We start from the raw sequence: 23,384 nt of genomic DNA on the forward strand, positions 1-23,384 counted from the left end.
TAATTAGTGTTAAATTATTTTATTGGTTAACTAGAAGTACTCAGTCTGATAAGAATGTTCTGGAGAATTTTTTTTTTTTTTTACTGGGAAGGGGAATAAACTACAATAGAAATCTCTTCAATGCTGAGTTTATGATAAACCATTGCATCTGTTGCCTGTAAGAAGATTCAGAAGTCTGGTCACAATGCCAGACACCCTATTCCCCAGGGGTTACAAGATGCATTTCTGCAAGCAGAATTCATAGTAACACTATGTTTCAGCCATATGTACACCTTCTGGCAGGACCACCTGTTGTTAGTCCTGGAGCAGGAACTTTAGTCTACCATTCTGCTTGACTCTTTACATTAGTTCACATTCTCCCAATTCTTCTAGAAAGACATATCTATAAGCAGTGATGAAACCCTTGCAAAGAGCCCTAGCTTTAAGGACTGCATAGCAGTCCTTTGAGGATGCCACAAAAGGAATGGACAATGAGGAAAGAATCAGGTGATTCTGAAGCTCCAAAAAGCAATGGAAAAGAGAATCCTGAATGGAATCCTCAATTTCTGAAACTTCTGGTCACTGTATTCATCTTACACTCAATCCCTAATAACAGGTTTTTAAAAGTAAAAGAGCAAATGAACACACAGACTTTATGAGCTCTTCAGTAACCACCTGGACAGGTTTATTATACTTAGCATATTGACTAAAGATAAAGACCACATGTGGGGGATGTATATAATGATGGCAAATAGGTATTCCACAAGAAACTGGACAATTCTGTGGTGCTTTAATTTTGCCAAAGCATCTTGAACTATTCTTCAGACATTTTAAGAATGACAAAACCTGAAAAATAGTTTGCCAACTATTTGTCCACATATATATTTCACTGAGACTTTAATCCATATGATTCTAATTTATATTGAAGTCACCAAGAGCTATTGGATATTCTTTAAAGGCTTGAGATCATTGTCATTAGCTCTTTTTTTTTTGTATGAATCAGAAAAGTGTGCTTCATCCTAGGTACAATTTCTAAAAGGGGTTTAGTTCAGTTTTTGTTGAGCTGAAATTTTACAGAGGCTTCTTAACCTGCCCAAATACTTCCAATACAACATATTAAAATATTATCAAATGAATAAATATTTATGACTTTAGCTTTGTGCTGGGAATTAGAGGGACTGTAACTGTAGTAATTCTGCTCTGTGAACTCATAATATAGATGGATAGACAAGGCCAAGGTTTGTGAAGCACATGCTAAACACTTAGTAGTATTTGAATCTTGTGGTGTGGTTTTGAACCCTCTGTATCAGCATCATTCATACGCTTATTTAAAATACAGTTTCCTTGGTAACTTCTGAGATTTAGGTTCATTAGGTCTGGGTGATTCTTATGTATATTGATGTTTGATAATACATATGCTAATTAGTGTAATGCAGAAAACAAATCTATAAAATTAGCAGTAGGATACATGCTTAAGAATCAGAATGATTTGGAAGATTTGTGGAGAAGCCATACTTGGGCTAACCAGCTGACATGGATCTGGAGATAAAGAAGAGAAGAAAGGTCACATTTTTAGGTTTAACCAGAAGCATGAGCTATGATATGGAGTTAGACTCAATAAATAATGTAAAGAAAGACTAAGTTCTGAAGAGAGAGTTACTTAGAGCAAGAACTACAGAACAGAAGCCCGCCTAATAATATTGGTCTCTAGGATAATCAGTCCTATAGCTCTCTGCAGGATACCTTGAGGACAGAAATACTAATGGTAGGGAAGCAAGCTGAGGCGATGTTTCAGTAATTCAGGTAGAGGGTGACAATGACATTGAGTAGGCAGGACCAAGTACTTAGTTTTAAGCTCACAGTAAAAGTGCATGTAGGGCTCCTTGTTCAAAACTTACAAAGAATTTCAAGACAGTGACTGTAGAAGGCTTTCTAAATGGGGGAGCCTGACTGTTGTCATATAGGGTATATGTCTGCGAAACAGGCCTTGCGACTAGGGTATTATATAATGAACCACAAAATGGAGACCCTGAGAGCTTCATTGAGCTTTCAAATTAGTTTTGTTTTTGTGAATAAAATTTCAAGTTTTAATATGAATTTTTCTTTTACATGAACTATATTACTCAGTTGCTCTGTCTGGATACTGGGGGCATTTGGGTGTACAACTTTAGAACAGTAGCAATTAATTGGAACTAATAAAGAAGAGGGAAATCAAGAGCTGTTTTAAAGGAAGATATAATACTAGATATAGGGGTTCAAGAAGAATGAATTGGGAAAAATAAATGTAAGTTTTCTTGTCTGAGTAGTTGGACCAAAAAAAGCTTATTTGGGGGGAAAATATGGTAAAATTTGTTTCTATTCATTTGGAATTTGAAGACAGAGAACTATATCCATTTTTTAAATTCCTGCAGTTAGAGCCATGAGCCCAAGGCCTGAAAAGAGATAAAGATTTTATATGCACATTTCAATGTCACATCCATAAAGATGAAAGTGGAAGAAAAATAAGTGATTTTCCCTATCAAAACTGAAAATTTAGATGTTTCAATTCAAAAGATGAATCCACACACAAATCCACAGAAGAAGATACTTAGAAGCAAGGACATGCTTGAGCTAACTTGGGTTCACTCTGACCGCTATCTCATTTCTGCAAATCTTTGCTGAGGCATTAACTGATAAAACTAAAAACTGAAGTGTTAGCTGAAAAGGGATTAGTGCATGAACTCTCTCACCTTACGTTTTGACAGAGGTCTCCTAAAAATCCAACATCCACTATTTGAACCCAAAGAATGGAGCTTTGACACTGTAGGTGTCAATAGGGAGTGTGGGGTCCTCCCCCAAATTACCTCACAGAAGGGTGATTGCCTTTGTTCACAGGCCAGTACAGCTTGGACATGTCAGTATCCACATACCCACCACTGTCATGTTTGTCTTCTTAAGCCCCAAACCGGAAGGCAGAAGTGCAGTAGATTTGAGAACAAATAATTGAAATGCTCATTCAACAAGTATTAATTAAATGGTTTCATGTGGCAGCCATGTGGTTCGTCCAAGGTCTCCAACAGCAAACAAGATATATGAGCTTATGTTCTATTGGAAGAGGTAAACAAGGAAAGAAGACATTTGGACACAATTTATAAGCTGATAAGATATTTGATGGTTGCTATGGGCATCAAGGAGGGACACCTAATCGAGGCTGAGATGGAGATGAGGGCCAAGGGCCAATCAGAATGGGCCTCAAAAAGGAAGAACTTCAACCTGGTGTAATGTCAAAATCTCTGTCTGGAAGTCAAGCAGTATTGTGATTTACTGCTGGCATGACCATTGTACGGCTCCAAGACTATTCCCTCAGATCTTTCAGCCAAAATAAAATAGCACTTAAAACAAACACTTTTGGGCTCCCATCTGCTGATTGCCCTTCTACCAGTGACTCCCTTTTACCTCACTAAGACTATGCTGTTTGTCCCATCATTTGGTCCATTTCTTTGGAGTTGATTCCCCTAAATAATTTTAAATGGCAGTTTCTTCCTTGCAGTCAAATTCCCAGTGCTTATTCTTTTTGACCAATTCAGTGATCTTATTACTGATATCCCAGGGCGAATAAAAATTTAAAACTTATTTACATTGTTTGAATGTAATACAAGTATTATTACTCTTTAATGGACTACAGAATGGATTAATTAGCATTTCATGAATTTAAAAGTAAAGAAGGAGCATTCTATGTGTTTTAGTCCTACCAGCTAATATTTATAACAGTCTTTAAGTAAAAAATACTTCTGGTTTTAATACGAAGTTGATCTACTTCTACTGACATTTCTTTAAATTTATCTTACAGTGATAGACTTAACAAAGGTTAACTTATTCAATCAATTTTTCATCATTATAAGAATTAATACTTTTGTGAGTTTACTATGAGACAGGCACTATCCTAAGCACATTATGGATATTATTTCATGTGATACTTGCAGCAACCCTTTGAGGTTGTCTCATTTATGCCCATTTTACAGATTAAAAAATAAGGCATAACAAATTATTATTGATTATTATATTGTAACTTCAATGACATCTCTTTTTTTTCTTGTTAGAACAAAAGTAACAAAGCTACAGTTCAAAGCATTAAGTTCTTAGGGACAGTTGTTTCCTACTGGTAATTAAGACAAATCAAAAGAAAAAAGATGATCATATGGCAATGGTTTTAAAAATTAATATATACTTTTGTAGAAAAATAAACATCAATAGACCCTTATCTTTAGGCTATGTATAAAAAGTCACTTTACAAACTTTCTTTTAAACAATTATCTTAATATTTACTTTGACAAAATATGGCATGAAAAGTATGTTTTTAGAAGACCCCAGCCATAAAAAAACTTCCCACCAGCCCAGATAGTCCACTACACTAAAAATAAAGTTATGGCTCTTATACACCTGCTTAGGAATCTCCCTATAATGTAATTACATCTTTTAGTTTTACACAAAGCCACTTTTTAGAGTACAGTTTTAAATGACCAGGCCCATATTCACACAGGTACCATCCAAATGCAGAAACTTTTATCAAAAATACTGAGTCTACAAGATGAAAATAAGATCAATTCCTTTGAAGGAGTAGTGGGCTGTAAGGAATGTTATAACTCACCCCTGTTGCAGCTGTTAAATTCACATCTGCAGAGACATGGACATGAGGAAGCCAAACCTGGATGAGACTGGGGTTTACTGATGGGAAGCTGTATGAGAAACAACCTGATGAGAAGCAGCACTAGAAGCTTTGGGGAGAACATTCAGGAATTTAGGACTCTTAAAGACCAAGAATTAGGAGATCAGTGATGAGCCTTTTGTCATGAAATTTTCTTTCTTAGGCATACACATACTAAGAGGTTTATGATCTTTCAGAGATTCGTACTATGAACCAAATGTTTGTGTCCCCTCAAATTCATCTCTAGAAGCTCTGATAATGATGATGGTATTTGGAGGCGGGGCCTTTGGGAGGCACTACGTTTAGATAAGGTCCTAAGAGTGGGGTTCCATGATGAGATTAGTGTCATTTTAAGAAGAGACTGAGCCCTCTTTCTTCCCATCTCCACCATGTGAGAACACAGAGAGAAGACAGCCATCTCCAGACCAGAAAGGGAATTCTCCCCACCGCCTGACCACGCTGACTCACTGAGCTCAGATTTCCAGCCTCCAGAATGGTGAGAAATAAACGTCTATTGTTTAAGCCCCCAGTCCATGCTGTTTCCTTATAGCACAGCCAGAGCAAACTAAGACAATTCATATATTTTAAGATTTACCCCAATACTCCTCTAAAGAAGAATATCTTATTTTTATTGTTTTCTTTCTCTATCCTTCATTTACTCTACCTTTAGTATGGAGACAATAAAATCTCCTTATGAGGATTTGGTGCAAGAATTAAATAAGTAAATATTTTTAAATTGTTTAGAACTGTGCAAGTCACAAATAAGTAATAAGTGTATTACTACTTGGCTGTAATACAAGAAAAATGTAGGAAATCTGAGTAGTTAATAAAGTTAAGTGCTGTTTCTGTTTCTTTTTTTAAAATTATTATTATTATTTGCCAAAAGCAACTAAAAAACAGGCAAAGGAGTGTTTCAATTTTCTACTTTTCATAACCAGGGAAGCCCCAGGAAGTAAGTCCAAAATTATCCTGTTAACTATGTTGTTTTGTATCATTTCCAACTTTATGTTCACACCTCCATTTACAAGTGGTTTTGATTATTTATTCTTTCTTTTAGACTATGAACTCTAAGAGGTCAGAGAGCTTTTACCAAAGCAATGCTATACAGAACTCTGAATAGACTCATGAATATGTAGTGTTTAAATACTACTTGAGAGCAATTTACTCTTGCTATACATCACAAGAAAGAAAGATGCAGTCTATGATACCTACTTTTACAGGACTGAATTATGTTGACCTGGTAAAACAAATAGCAGGAAGAGTGACTAAATGAGAGTGCCTATAAACCAGAAATATTCCTTTTATTCAGAAGACAAACTTTCCATAAAAAGGCATTCTGGAGATTCAAGATCCTTTTACATAGGTATGGCAAGTTTTATAATGCATTACAACACTTGGACAGCGTATCTTTGAGAGCATTTATTTCAGCTCCACCGTGTGATCTCTATCAGTAAGACCAGAGAAAAGACCGACAGAGAAACAACCCTTCTGTATGCTTTTTAATTTGATTCTTTAAACTTTTAGTTTATGAGACTTTTAAACCAAACCTGGCTGTTTGAAAATGTGAGTAAATGAAGTCAAATCTTGAAATGCTTTAAATCTTTTTGGTTATGATTCATTTGGCCCCCAATACTTTCATATTGAGGTATAATTTAGATTCAGTAAAATATACACACTGTAAGCATACTACTTGATACAGTGTAAGAAATGAAGACAACCATGTAACCATCATTTAGTCACTCCAGATTTCCATTACTCCTGATTCATTACCACCAATCCAGTTTCTCCTCCTACTTGGCCCATGGAGCCACTTTTTGATGTCTCTTGTAATAGGTTAATTTTAAATATTTCCTGTAAATGGAAATCAATAAATGACACTGTTTTGTGTCTGGATTCTTTCACTCAGTACATTATTTCTGAGATTCACCCCAAGTATCAAGAGGATGAGTAGTTCATTCTTTCTTATTGCTGAGTAATATTCTACTTTAGAAATGTACCACAATTTGTCAATTAATTTTCCTGGGCATTTGAAAGCTTTTTTTTCCAGTACTAGGCTACTGTGAATAAAGGAACTATGAGCATTCATAATGTGGATGTATTTTTAATTTTTTAAATTAATGTCAATGGCATTGCTGTGTCTCAAGGTACCTGTAACTTTCAGTTTATACAAAAACAAGTTGTTTTCCAAAGTTGTTGAGCCACAAACTTCTGCTAGGAATATATGAGAGTTTTTGGTATTCCACATCCTCCCAATATTTAGTACTTTCAGTTTTTAAATTATAACTACTCTAGTGTGTACAGAATGTTATCTTGTTACAGTTTTTCAACCTTTTAATAGAATGAAATATGAAATTTTCCCTTGAAGGAGTGCTCTGTTTTTTTCTTTAATTCCTTTTGGTAAATCCCAGGATAATATATTTTAAATGACTGCATTAATATACAAATTTCACTCTCTTGCATATTCCCATTTATCTTTTCAGTTGAAGATTTCCATATAATTTCAGGCATTATGTTTCAAGATATTTTTATTGTATTGAGAAAACATGGAGACATGTAGTCTACATTATGAATGTCTGCTGAATATTTTAATATGTTGAAATGTCCACTTTTTAAAATGTAGTTGTAAAAAATCATGAACAACTTTGAGATATAGTAAACTTGATGTTTTAAATGTAGAGATTTCAATTGAGTACGATAGCACAAAGAGAAAAGTTACTATGAGTGAGATTCATTACAGAAAGATGATGGAGAAAGAGGAAATACTCTTGTTTGGCAAAGGTCTTAAATATCAGTAAAATCACAAAGAATCAATAAATTCACGAGTTAAAAACAAAACCAAATAAACAAAAACCTAACCATAAATATAGTTATCAGATTTAGTAAATTAAAATATAGAACCCCCAGTTAAATCTGAATTTCAGATAAATAACAAAATTTGGTTTAATTATAAGCATGTCCCATGAATATCTGGGTCATACTTTTACTAAAAAATGTATTTGCCATTTATTCATATTTAACTAGGGATCCTGTGATTGATTTGGCAACTCTACCAGTAATATATGTATTCGTTGTTTCTGTCACATAGAAACTTTTATTAGAGGTTCTTTCAAAGAAACACTGATTCTGAATGTACACAATGTGGTAGACACACCCTAAGGGGGCTCATGAGCAGATATACTGGTAAACAAAACTACGAAAGCATCAGCTGCACTATTAGTTTGCTAGGGCTGTCATAACAAGGTACCTCAGAGTGAGTGGTTTAAACAACAGAAATGTATTTTCTCACAGTTTTGGAGGCTAGCAATAGGAGGTAGGATACAGATAGGCTTGGTTCCTTCTGAGAGCTTTGAGAGGGATCTCTTCCAAACCTCTCTCCTTGGTTTGTGGATGGCCATCTTCTCTCTGTGTCTTCCATCTGTACAACAAACATGTCTGTGTTCAAATTTCCACGCCCCTTAAGGACACCAGTCACATTGAAATAGGACCCGCACTAATGACTCCATCTTAATTGAGTTACCTCTGCAAAGACTACATCTCCAAACACAGTTACATTCTGAGGCACTGAAGGTTAGGACTTCAACACATGACATTTTAGGGGACACAATTTAGCCCATAACCCCTGGGAAGGGGGATTAGAAAAGACTGAGAAGGGAGTGAATGAAACATGGGCAACTGAAAGATGAGAATCAGTGTGGCTTTTGTATTATGTAAAGGAAATATTCCAACTTAAATATGCTTTTATCCTGCCAGTATGAGTTTTAAGAGCTAGTTAGTTATTCAGGACATTTAGCAGCTACTCTTAGATTTAAGCCTTGGACGTCTCAGTGAAGCCAAGATTCTCACTCTCAGGGAACTCAGTCTCAGTATAACAAATAGAAGAAAGCATGTGTGTGAGATGGCCAAACATCTTAAGGTATTTCAGCTTCTCTAATACTCAATGATGATTCCAAGTGTAGACCTAATGGGGAAAAGAATTCAATATTTAGAATCGTATTTTAAAATGTTTTTCAATCCAAAATGTTTAATGGGTGAGTTGAAATTCACCTTGAATAATGAAAATAATTTTTTTCTAAAATGCAAGCCATGATTTTTAAACAATGTTCTTCAGGGAACTCTTCCTGCTCTCTCAGGAATAATCACTCTTGTGTAACACAGAATCCTGGTCCTGCTCATTAGGATACACGAAGAATCATATCTCTGTTTATCCCTTCCTAATGTGAAAAAGGAAAAAATAATTTCAAACAATTTGATGGAGATTTAATAACATTTCAACATTAATTACCTTGGACATAAACAGTGTTTGTACATGTACAAAACTTAAAAGTTCTATCTTACATAATTTTTTTTTGGTTAAATGGAATGATTATAGATACGACTTTTTATTTCACATGTAAGTCATCTATAGCAATGCTCATCTAAAAATAAGATAATGCTTCACAAGACAAAATAATTTATATTGCAACCAAGGAAAAATATTATGAGGGCAAGGCTATTATTGTTCATATAACACACAAATTCTCATACTTTAAGTACAGAGTGGTATAGCTTGAGCCCACCAGAATTGTTAGTAGAACATATCTATTAAATTCATCCATGCAATAAAACTTGGATTTTAATTTTGTCCTTTATTCATGATTTCTCAAATCAAGAGATGAACTGAATAAATGTAAAGCATCTCCAGCTGGTTTATTCATTATTCAACATTATTCAAGTGTACAAGATGGTAAACCATATAAAGATGCTACATACCAGATCAATGAAGCTTTCCTTGATGGTACCAGATGTTTTACTTTCTCTGCTTTGCCTGAATACATCTATCACAAAACTTACTGTTTGCAATTAATTGTTTACTTTCTATTGCCCCTCACTAAACTATGAGCTCAAGCACTCTTATATACCAAAGTTTAATACAAATAGTTAGCATTCACTAAATAAAAAGTATGTTGTGAATAAATGAATACATGAATTAAAATAATTACAGTAGTAACAGGTATAATTTACTGATACCTTGCTATGTGCTAGGTAGCATGTTAGCCTGATAATATGGATTATTTTGCTTTCTTCTCACAACAATCTAATACTGTAAATATCATCCTTGTATATTTAACCATTAAAGATACCCAAGACTTGAAGCAGTTAGTAAACGGTAGTGCTGGGATTTGAATTGAAGTCTCTGCTTTCAGAGACTGAGAGTGTAGTAGGATGGCCGAGAGTCTGCCCTGCAGAGTCAGATTGCCAGTTAGGCTCCCCACCCTGCTCCTCATCAGCTGCATGGCATTGGGCAATTAATGGAAGAGCTCTAAGCATCAGTAGTTTAGCATTCCTGTGCCTTAGTTTCCCATCGGTGAATTAGAGAAGGTAAGAATTACCTATTCATGAGACTGTGTTGAGCTGTAAATGATTTATTGTGCGGAAAGCACTTAGAACCAAGTCTGGCTCAGGCTAAGCACTATGTGACTGTGAGCATTTTCATTACTATAGATCATATTATGCTATATATTTAGCATTTAAATTTTATTACCAGATTTACCATCCTGCTTCCAGATCTTGAATACAGTGCAAACCTGCTATGTGTTCTTTATTCTGCAGTTACACTGACACAATGCTTACATGGGCCCTGGTCATTTTATCTTGAGAAGATCAAATCCTCCTAATACAAAGTTCAGGTTAAACCTGAGCAAGACCCCGCAGGTATAACTTTGTGTTACCTAAACAGAAGAGATGAATAGATGAAGTGGCTGAATATTTCTGGGCGGAAACAGAATCAAAGAAGTGAATTGTCTCCGGCATCATGTATCATGCTATTACAAGGCCAATTTGTTAGTCTACTGTATTTGGTGGAATACTGTGTTTTAGGCAAAGAAAGAAAATGGCAAAGTAACATTAGCTAATTCACTGCAAGCCTAAGCTGTATTAGGTTTACATAGATTTAAATAATAATAAGATTAAAAAAAAAAGGACATAGAGCTACATTTCAATGACATTGAATAGTAGCTCTGTTTTTGGAAGGTCGTTTTATCTTTCCATGGTGCCAGGTGTAAGATGCAAGGAAAGTGTACCTAAAGGACATTGCATCAAACAATGGAAATTCTTAAACAGAAGGATTTCTTGAACATGAGAATTAAACAGGATGATTTGCTGCCTCTCCATATACAATATCCATTTGTTAACTGTGAGCAAGAATTGGTTCCACAAGTAATTAGTGCAATAATTTGCACTAATTTTGATCTGTAACACCCTACAATTTGCTCTTAATATTAAATAAAACATTAAAACGTGTGACTATTTTTATATCATCAGCCTTAAACATCTCACTAAGTTATTTTAATCAATATACTTGTTTTAAGTAAAAGCCATTTAATCTCCTGACTTATACATTAACCTTCCATTAAGTATTAGTGAAGAAGTTAAATGCACCTTAGTCAATAATGCTAATGCAGGAACTGTTGTATTACCTATGGAGAAATGCGTATTCATATTATGTTAAAGTGGCTATCCTTAACGATTAGCTATTACGTGTCAGAAAAGTGATAATAAATTTGAAATATTCCATGGGAAAATGAATTATAATGTTGAAACTCAGTTCTCTGTACTGTAATAATTTTGAAATGAGGTCATCTGCTTCTTCTGGTCAGTGCCTTTTAAGGCAATGATATTGAAGTGATGAAGACACCCTCGGTGACACTGTAACCTCACCTTGCAGTTTCACATCTTGGTGGGTAATAAATGAGGCTGCTAATTGAAGCTGAGACATATGAATCTATGGTATGGCAGTGTTTTAACAAGTACTCATTTTGTGTAAATAATGTACCAATATCTGTATGCTGCCTTCAGTAGCACAGAATTTCTTTGGCTTCAAAAACATGTTATATGCTTTCCTCTGTCCCTTTATTAGCAAGTATCTATTTTCAATCCCCCTTCCTTCAAAGTTTTATATTTCTCTAACCTTCTTCTGCAAATTTTCTCTGCATCAAACTCTTGTTTTATGGTAAGATTATCAATATAAATTCTAATGGGTTTGCAGGAATATAAAAATGTACTCTCTTTTTCACTGTGGAAAACTTGTAAACCTAGATAAAAAGCTGCTTCCTGGATAGTTAAGTGAAAATGTGTTAACTCCAAAGAGCATTTACCTAGATTTCTTCTTCCACTGTTGCAGTTAAAGGTGCAGATGCTTATTCATCATCGTGTTTCTGTCCCCACAAATTTTCTTTATGTTTGTGTGATTAGACATAATGAACAGGATTTCTTGACTTAAGAAAATAACTACATGTTGGGAAACTGTAACAAATAAATTCAAATTAAATGGCTTATTGTTTTTGTCTTTCCCACCTGTAGGTGTCCTTACAGTTCCTTAGGAAAGAAGCTAATATTTTGAATAATTATATACACACACATACATGTATTCCATATATTTTCAGTTTCTTAAGGAAAATGTATAAACTCTAAATAGTCCATTAAAAAGGTGTCTTAACTTTCTTAGAAAGAATAGCCTTTTGACTTAATAAGGGAAAAAAATTAGTGCCTAACCTGGTCATTAATAAAATGTTTTAAATTTTATTGCACTATTTTATGCCTAACAATCTGTCTAAAGTTGTCTGAAGGGTGATATTAACTTAATAATGGCTCTCTCTTTTCCATGCTAACTGCATGAGATCTCAGTTCCTCCCTTTTGTAAAATATCACTTCTGTATACTTTGCATCATCAGTTAAATAAAAGTTTACTTTTGGTGTTACATCATAAATATTTCAATTACTTATTTGCTATATAATATCATAACCATAACTCCAAATGATTTTATTAATAAATTATTTTTATTGCATAATTTTAGGAAAATCTATATTCATAAATAAAGAATATATTCTGGGCATGCATAGTTTATGACTATCACTATATAATTTTTATTCCATTTCAAGGTGGGCTATATAATTTTTTATTTCATCATACTCTATTCATAAAAATACTTTAGAATACTCTTGGAATTTTAAACTTGCAAACATTTCTGTTTATAAAAAGGAAATAACAAAGACAACAGAACACTAAAACTTTATGGATATATTCATAAATGTGCTTGTTTTATAGAGTTGGCATTTTTCTGTTGAACTAATTAATAAGATCCATGCACTAAACACTAACCAAGTTGCAGGCAAAATTTTAAGTACTTTCCATATTTCAACTCACATCTCTAGACATATCTACTATTTCCTCTCTTACAAATGGGGAAATGTTTAAGTAGGTCCCCACCCCTACCACAGGAATACAGAGTAGTTTGGCTAGGATTTGTAGCTGGGCAATTGTCTTGGGCCCATACTTAAACAATATCCTGTATTCCCTTGATATATTGTAATGAAATACTAAGGAGAAAGTTCTTTTAATTATGTCAAAGATTCTTTTTTAAGTATTTATTTATTTTTTTTACTAAAGGACAAGTTTGATAAAGATAAAATTATAGAAATAGAGAATCTTTATGGGTAAATTCTTAACAGAGCCACCTTGCCCCACTAATGGGGAGAACAAAGCAGAGATATTTCACTCTGTCACATTATCACAGAAGTTTTTTCAATATAATTCACTCTTAGAATCTTGACAAAAATCAAGCTAATGGGAATTTTCTTTAGTACATTCATTCTTGAGAGGGCACTGTGAAAAACAAGAAAGCAGAAAATAAGCCAAGGTGGGCACAACTCAGGGTATGTATTTAGGAGGTTAGAATGCAAATTTCATTCTAGCTTGATAAGGATCAAGTAATCAATTACTACCTAGGAAATAAGCAGCTCCCAAAGATGTCAGGCTGTTTGAATGAAAAGATCAACACTCTAACTCCTCAGCATTGGGCAGGATGGTAGAAGCAAGAAATGTTATCCTCCCCATATGCATCTGCACCTGGAGCAACTGGACACATCCCAAAGAAATGCAAATAATATGACCAATGATGGAGAGCCATCCATAAAAGGATAGGTTTACCATGTTAGGACTCTGCAGGAGAACACAGAAATGGAGACAGGGCATCAGTGGAACCCACAACATTGTGAAAGGGAATGCAGTGTGATTTATACACTTTCCTGGGGAAAGGTGAAGTGAAGAGACAGCTGCATAGGCTCTAAATACTCAGTTGGAAAACAAATGAAGTAGCAGTTGCCCTTGAAAAGGCAAACAGATACAACTCCTCATTCTATGAAATAATGAGAAAAATGTATATGGATAGGATGATAGCTATTAACTGAAGGTAAGTGGGCTTTAGTGACATATTCCTAATTTTCAAATATTATCATAAATATACTATCTGGCTTTCTGAAAGTCAGCTATGAGTATTATTTCCAGAGACAGACCATCATATTGGATGCCCCATGTTTATTCAGTATGGAATTAACTATGCCCTTACGCTTCATGTCTTTTTCAATCTTGCCTCTATCCCCAGTTCTATGAGTTGAACCCCAGGAATTCTCTTAGATCTTATATAACTTACAGTTGCTTTGATAAGGTGAATTATATGTATATATATAAAAGTACCATATAATTATTAAATTATGGTAACAGATGATAGAGAATTATAAATTGCAAAAGTGATCAAACAACTAAGGAATATGCATCTTTCCTATGAGCAATAAATTGTATTATATTTATTACCAATACATGAGCAAATATATATGTATATTAACTTTCATTATCAAGTTTTGCAAAATTATGTAGTTTCCTTTTTTTATTTCTCTTAATAAATATTTTGTTGCTAACGTGTGCTAGCAACTTCTCCGAGCTACTTCCTGATTGTACGTTAAGTACTTTTGCAGGCTATATTGATTTTCTTCCAGGTCATTGGGGCACTCTTTAACAAATGGAAATTCATTCCATAATATTCTAAATGGATTTAAGTATTATATATTCGATGGTGATTTAAAGGTATGAAAAAAATAATGTCATAGATATATATATATATATATTTTTTCTCCATTAGCATTCATCCACATAAGAAGTATATCTGTTAATCAAAGGAAGATTCTGCATAACAGTTTATCAAGCAGATTTTTGTATTGTCTGTGTAGACCCTTAATCTTGACACATAATCTTTTTGTTAATAGCAGTTAGTGTAAAGCTACATAATTTTACAATATTATTGAAATGATGGTATGACTATTTATGAAACAGTATCTTCATTCTTACCCCCTCAATTGCCCCCCACCCCGATTCTTCCATGGCTGCCCTCCCTTTCTTTATGTTCTCTGGGCTCAGATTTAATTTCAAAAATAATAAATCTTTGATTATTACCATCTTCTCAGACTACCCACACCACTGCCTTGTTTCACTAACACCTAGCTTGTCCTGAACTCCCCTGCATCCTAAAGACAGGATCTTTCAAGTTTCTTCCTACAGCATCTCATCTTTTATCTTAGTCCCTTATGTAAAACTTACTTTTTTGTTTCACCATTTACTCTTCTACATCACTCCCAGCCATTTACCCTCATTCCTGTCAAACTGGAAACAAGTTCACCAGTCTCTCCCTTCATTGCAAAGCCTACCATTGTGTGAGAGAGAACTGTTGATAAAAAGGACACTCAAGGTATAGGAGGGAAGTGCTTTGGGGTTGGTTTCATAAAATAAAAGCAGTTAAGTTAGTACATTTAGGGAACATTTAACCAGCTGGACTTTGTGAAAGGAGATACAACTCCCAGGTATTCTCACTTGTTTGTATAACCCCCAATTTTATCCAGAATTAGCTTTAAGCAATTAATCATATGGTCTTCTATCCATTTCTTTTATATGTCCACTTTGGCATTACCAAATGAAAATAAGGCATAGCACACAGGAAAGAAAGCCTGATATGGGGCGAGCACCCTTCATCTTGGTGCCAGAAGGTTCAGAGCTGTCTTGCAGACTCCTGACTGCACTGCTCCTCCTGCCTAACCTTCACTGGCGAGGGCTCCTCCCTGTCCTCTACTGCCCTTCTTCCTGGCTGGCCTTGAGCCTAAGTTTGGTGACTTTCAGGACACCAGGGTCTTTCCTTCTCCTCAAACCCACTTTTGCCACACCATTACTGATTTCCTTCACTGCATTTCCTTCTGAAATCTTCTGTTCCAACACCAGTCTCCAACCAGCACCTCCCATCTTTCCTAGTCTCCAACATTCTTTCTCTCAAAATGCCCTTTGCTTTGTTCATTGCTGTTTCGATAGTATCTTTCCTTTGTTATGGACCTTACACAATAGTCCTTCAAAGATAGGCACCAATATGCTCAATATTCCAGTCCTTAGATTTTCCAACTGCTCCCATCAGACAAAGCCTCAAAATTGGGTCAGTGGCTCCTTTTGTCTTTCCGTTTTCACACCTCAGCTGTCTGCAGGTAGAGAAAGGAGTATTCATATTAAGGAAATATCCAATTACTTATGGTGTGCCAAATAGAAAACAGGAAAAAGGATGGGCCCTGCCTTAAAGGAATTTACAATTAATTACCCAGCTGTGCAGACCTTAGCTGATCTTAAACATTATATCATACCCCGTTTTTGTCTATCTTTTTTAAGCTCTCCTCCGTTTTTCACAGAAACATTACCTTTCTTTAAGTCATCAATACTGCTCAGCAAATAACCTTTTACCCTTCTTCACTGAGAAAATTGAGGCCAACATATATATGAACATATCCCACTTCTCATCTTTTTGTTCAAGGTAAACCCTTTCAGGCATGTTTCAACTTTCATTTTCTTCCCTCCACCTTTTACCACCAACCTTTACATGATCAGTTATCTCTTAGCTCTCTGTCTTCAACTTCTTTCTGATCCCATCTTCATATCAGAATAAAATTATCTTTGTAAATTTCACATTTTAAAGAATCCCTTTGTAAGCTAATGTTAACTGACTATTTAATACACATCAGGCTCTATGACAAGTTCTTTACATAGCTTATTTAATTCATCCTCACAATAACTGAGAGATGTATAATATTATTATCATCACTGTATAGCTGCTGAAATGGGGCTTACAGAAGTAAGCCACATGCAAAATAGTAAAATTGAAATTTGAGCCCAGGTTCTTTTTTGTTCCAAAACACAATCCTTTAACTACTTTGATATTTACTTACTCTTTTATCTCCTTGATGGATTTTATCTGTCACTTACCAGGGTGATGGTTAGTTTTATGTGTCCACTTGGCTAGGCTACAGTACCTGGTTATTTAATCAAATAATAATCCAGGTATTCTTGTGGAGGTCTTTTGTAGATGTGGTTGCCATCTATAATCAGTCAGCTTTAAGAAGATCACTCTCTGTAATGTGGGTAGACCTCATTCTTTCATTTGAAAGACTTATGAGCAAAAACTGGTTTCTTGGAGAAGAGAAATTTGGCCTCAAGACTACCACATCAATTCTTGCTTGACTTACCATCCTACCAGACCACCCTACAGATTTTGGATTTGCCAGCTCCCATAATTATGGGAGCCAATTCTTTAAAATGAACCACACACACACTATTCACCACTGGTTCTGTTTCTCGCTGGAGAATTCTGATACATGTAGCAATGATATTTATCTAGAGCTTCAGCACTTAGTTGTTAAATATTTAACTATGATGCTTCTTCATACAGATGGCTGAAAGGAGATGTAGGCTCATGTCCACACTGTGTGTCCCCCTCCATTCCCCTCTCGGTATGTTTCTTCTCCTATGGCTCAATCTTGGTGAATGGCAACATCTACTCAGCTGTCAAACTAGACCCCCTGCTTTGCCCTGAATCACTTTGCATTATTCAGACAAACATTCCTTTGTCTTTGTTTCCTCTTCCATGAGCCTTCAGCCAATTTGTCAATAACTTCTCTTACACCATCATTTTTGTCTACATTACTCCCTTGTCTACATTACTTCTTAGAATGGTTTCTGTTTTCCTGATTGAATCCAAATTAACACAGTTCTAAAATCATTCTCAGTTTGAGACAGATACCTCTTCTATGTATATCATATCCCCCAGGGCTTATATCTACCTGTAATAGTAATTGTCACACTGTCTTCTAATTGCACCATTAAGAGCTTATTTTTCCCTATGTGGGGAAGCTGGGGTTCCTATGGCCAGGATCCTCACTGAACTTAAACCACGTGATGATGTAACTGGCCTGTTGCTAGGCTACTGCTTCCACACCTGTAGGCAATTAGCTATTATTGCGCTATGTTGAGAGCTCAGCCCAGTGCTCTGGACAGAGGCAGAGATGCTAGTGCTTGACCTGCCGCCGGGAGAACAAGCCGGGAATAAACCCTTTCACTCCAAAGAAACGTTCTACTATCATTTCTTTGGTCACACTGAATCCATAGTGAAATTTCTGGGGGCTGATACCCATTGGCAAGACATCCTAATATACTGTAACTTTCATATTTTGTTTATTTGTGTACCTCCAGTGCCTAGCACAGTGCTTGGCATAAAAGGAAAATGACCAGTGAACAAATATTATTTAGTATTTAAATAAGAATTTAAAATCAGATTAGACAATTTGGCTGGCTGTGATAGCCACAGCTAGCTCCCTCAAAATACTTATTCTCCTCTGTTATTTAAAGTTGTTGCTGGGAAAAGGCTAGCCAGGCACACACCATATTTCCCAGATTTCCTTTCATATAGATGTGAAAATACAATTGATTTTTCCAATTCGAGGAATGGGTAAGACTTCTCTGTGCTCTTTTTCTCCCTTTTGCCATTAGATGCAGGTCCTAGGTCATGGCAGAGCTGTGTGTTGGAAGGAGCCTGGGTCTCTGAATGACCACGTGGAGGAGAGCACCTGCTAACCTCACTGTATGTTTATATGAGCAACAAGATAACAGATTTGTTAACACAGTAGAATTTTCAAGGACTGTTTATCAGAGCAAGTATTTTTTCTAATTAATGTAATATCCACCTAAAATTGAAAAATCATACATTTAGAATGTGTGATTCAATGACATTGAGTATATAGCATTGTTGCCAAATTATCAGCCTTCATAATGTTTGTATCACCATATGAATCAGCTTTACCTAAATTGTGTTTAGAAGGTTGAAAAGCCTCTGATTTTGGTGAGAGTATTTGAATATAGTATTCCCACTCTTTCTCTGTACCATGTGGGTATATTCATTTTTGAGAGCTAACACAGAGTTTGGCCAATTTCAGAAAACATAGTTGAAAATTCAAATTTTGTCATTTTCAAAAGTTACTTTATTTCTAACACAATAGTAGCTATCTGATAGGGTACTCCAGAAATGTTCTTTTTAAAACTCTATTTGGAATTTATTCTGAGGGACTTTATTTAAATCTCTTCTACAGTTCAAATGACACACCTTTTTAAAGTTGTTACCACATGCTAAAAATGAATTTTACAAAACTGAAGTAAAAATTGTAAATACTCAGAATGAGTAATTTATTATAAGACCATTTTACTTCTTTTAACTATCATATAACTTTCACATCTACAGGATTAAAGGCAGAAGACCAAAAAATGCTGCCAATATAGTTTGTATGTATAAAAGTTTATGAAAACCTATGTGCACATATCATATAATACTGTAAGTTATCTTAATGATGCATGGTTTTGTGAACATTCAAACAAAAATAATGTTAGTGGATCAAAGATGTTCTACTTTTTGTACAGAGAATTTGCATCAACATCCAATGAGTACCTGGTGAATCATTCAATCTCATCTTTAAACAAATTTTGTAATAGTACCCAGAAAAATAAGAAAGCTTGTAGAATTCTGTTTCTTTACAAACATTTTCCAAATTGAGATGGCCCAATTTCTATGGCAAAGCTTAAGGCGGTTTTTTAGTGGAGACACAGCTAGAAATACTGTGTGCATTTTGGCTAAAACTGCCCAAGGTGCATGTTCAGCAAACGTGGCAGAAACTTCTGATTCTCCAAATAGCTTACCTGTCTCCTGATCACTGTGCGTAGAAGTCAGAGTGGCAGTCGTGATGGACAAAGGCAGCAAACTAATGTATTGATGTAGGATAGACCAGTGATCCTGTGCTTTACCTCTTCTCTTTTGAATTTAAAAGATATAATGCATGGAAATCCCTTAAAACTGTTCTGGCAGAGTAAGCACTCAATACTGGAAGAGGCCATATATCATGAAGTTTAAGTGCACATGCTGTGGAGCCAGACGGCCTGGGTGTGAGTCCCAGTTCTACCACATCTGCCCATGTGACTCTCCACAAGTACTTAACCTTGTTGTGTCTCACTTTTCTTTTCTTTTTCATCAATGAATGAGGATAATATTAAAACTACTTTAAAAGGTGGTTGTGAGGATTAATACAATAAATACACATTAAGTGTTTAGAGGAGCATCTGTTCCAAAAGGGCTCAATAAATATTAGTTATTATAACTTAGTACATACATGGCATTTAAATAATAGCCTCTTATTTTCTTTTATACTTAAATGTAAAGTCTTATTTTCTTTTATACTTAAATGCCATTTTCCCTTGGATGCTTCCTGCTGGTCTTTTTCCTTATCACAACTTACATTATTGTTTTTCTATTTGTGAAAGATATCCCAACCTTCCATACACTTAGAAGAAGTCATTCCTATTTAGGATGTTAAAAAATTAGATTTACTTCTGAAATTACGTTACATTTTTAAAACAGATTATTTCTCCTTAAGGATGATGATATAGAGAATTCATTTTCAACCTTTACAGTATAAACAAAGACACTATTCAAGTTTCATAAATTCTTTTAACATGCCAGATGTAAAATCAATTAGCTGTAGTAGAAATATGGCCTCATATTTTAAGGACTGCAACATTCTAATTGCTTGGTCTGAAGGTTTTTTTAAACAGTAATATAAGGGGATTTGGACTTAATCATTTTTCATTTCTAGAATGTTCCTGGTTGACTTTTGAAAGTATCCTAACAAAAGTGCACCGACAATCTTATTTGGAAATTTAAAAATAGAAAAACACATCTGTAATTTCAAAAGGACATTTCTGAAAGGTCCTCACCCCATAATAAATAAAAGGCCATCAACAGGAATCACCTATAATCCCTAAATATTTGTTATGAGTGCTCACAATTAGAAATGTCTAAACTAGAGAAACTCCACAATTTATGATCAAAAACAATTTTTATAGACTGAGATTGTTCTGTTAGATTAGACCTTGACTAAGAAAAGAGAAAATAATCCTCTTAAAACTAGTCATAGGCAGTGATGATGAGACTGGCTCACTGAGTGGTAAATTAATGACTTTAGACTGGGGTTTACTAAACTTTAGCTGGTTTTACTAAACTTAGTTCCACATACCTGGTCTATACCTCAGTCACAATATCAAACAAATAAAGTATGGACAAGTTGCTTGACTCAGATGGGTAACTCAATTAACATCTATTAGCAAACTAACATCTATTAGGGCAGGTATGTTAACACTTGCTTTTTATCACCTCTTCACTGTTCCATTCCAGATCAATTGCTTGCTTATTTTTAGACAAAACTCAAAATACCCTCTTCCAAAGACACTTTTGACCATATTTCTAGTTTACATCAGAAGAGACATTTATTTTTCTTGTTCAAATTTGATATAGTTTAGCAATCACTGACCTGAATGTTTGAAGCCAGCTATGTTTGGAAATGTAGGGTTTTCTTCATTTCAGAAATGATGTGATCTATATATAGCATTCTTCATAATACCCACAGCAGCATATGAAACAGGATATTTTAATTAAAGCATTAGTATATTTTCAACATGTGTTACATATGCATATATTATATCTAGTCACAATTAACTATACTAAATAAATATAATTTAGTCACCAAAATAAGTTAACTAAAAATGTTTGTTTTACAGAAAAATGGAGATTTCAGAATTGTAAACAAGGTATTGAGGATTAATACTATAAAAGTAGTGAATCAAATGTGATTCCCGGCAATAAATTATGGTTACTGAAATCACAAATTTGATAAATCAATAAAAGGATTATGTGAATGTAGTTTATATTACAGTAACCATTCTAAAGTTACAGACTTCGGGCAAAACGTGTTTTTTAAAAAAACTCTATAAAGTCATTGGGAATCAACTAGCAATAAACAGAAACTGGAGGTAATATGACCCTTGAAAGACTGAAATCAACTAGATGAGATACAGAGTTATACATTTTTAGTTCAACAGGGACACTTGCTAGGTCACATCTGCATGCAGAAAGAGTCTGAGGAATCAGGTGGAATTTCAAGTACTTGAGATGGCTGGAAAATGACAAAGGTACTGCCAGAAAAGATACAGTCACAAAAAGGGAAGGGATTTGCAAAACATCTCTTTTCAGTTCCGAAGCTGATACCTGATTGGTCTATGCATGGGATAAGACTCCAAGCACCAGGAAAAATAGCAGCTGGAAAACTGAAAGAGCTAGGAGATTTCAAATATTACCTGCTGCTGAGAAGACAGAATTTAGATTTAAAGTTTCATTCAATTAGAGGACTGTAATAAACTTGTTTTTCATTTGAACTCCAGAAGAGAATGAATAAGGAGAAAAGACCAATACCCAAGACTAAGGAATTTGGTCTAAGAATAAGAGTAGACCTCTAATTAAAGCCTAAAACAAGCCTTCACAATATTAAGGTAATCTGCCAGTAATGTACTGGCTTACTGAAACAAAAATTCACAGGAAAATAATAGAACTCACAGTTTCTGCAACATATCATCCACAATGTTCAGCATCTAATAAAAAAAACACCAGGCATAGGAAAGAGACAGGAAAATTTAACCTGTAGGTCAGAGTGGAGACAGGATCAGACCCAGAGAAAACAAAGATGTTGAAATCAGCAGACAATACAACCAAGGTGTTGAGATTAGAAGACAAGATTTCATAATCACTAGGGTGAAAATATTAAGGAACCTACAGGAAAAGATGGATGTAATGGGTGAAGAAATGTGAATTTCAGGGCAGATATGGAAGCTGTAAAAAGAACCAAATGGAAATCCTAGAAAAGAAAAATAGAGTATCTCAATTAACAAAAACATTAGAGGGGCTTTACAGAAAATTGTATATACATACACACACACAGAATCAGTTACCTTGTAAACCAGATGTCTTCACAGATTGTGATTACACAGGTGAAAGCACAAAGGGAAAACAAGACTGAAAGGGAAAACAGATCCTTAATCATCTATGAGCTTCTATCAGGAGGTCTAACAGGTGGAAATAGAGTCTAAACTCTGGCTATGCCACTTGGAATACACCAGAAGGTAAAAATAAAAGCCCTATTAAGACACTAGTGTAAATCAACAGAAGTCTTTCATTTATTTACTTAAAAAACGTTTATTGAGTGCCTACTGTATACCACTACTCTAGATTTTGGAGATAAAGTGATGAATAAGAAAGAAAAGGTTTCTGATTTCATGAGATTTATATTCTAGTACAGGAAACAAACACTGAACAAAAAATTTTAAATCTTTTATCTGATGGTGATAAGTTCTTTGATGAAAATAAAATAAGATGTTATCCTGGGTAATAGCCAGTTACTACTCTAAATAGTAGACCTTCTTCAGGAAGGTCTTATGAAGTGGTCACATTTCAATGGTGATCTGAAAGACAATGCAGAACAAGTTCTGTTACTTTGCGGGTAGGGTAATTTAGAAAGGGAAAATAGCTAATGTGAAGGTAGAAAGAAGTTTTACGTATTTGAGGAACAGAAAAATAACAAGTGCAGTTGTAAAGCAACGAGTTACTGGAGCTGCTGTACAAAGTGAGGATACAGAGGCCAGAGAGGTCAGGCCAGGGAAAGGGACTAGGACTTGGCT

This window comes from Manis javanica, chromosome 1 (assembly GCF_040802235.1).
Source record: "Manis javanica isolate MJ-LG chromosome 1, MJ_LKY, whole genome shotgun sequence".
In the NCBI taxonomy this organism is placed as follows: Eukaryota; Metazoa; Chordata; class Mammalia; order Pholidota; family Manidae; genus Manis; species Manis javanica.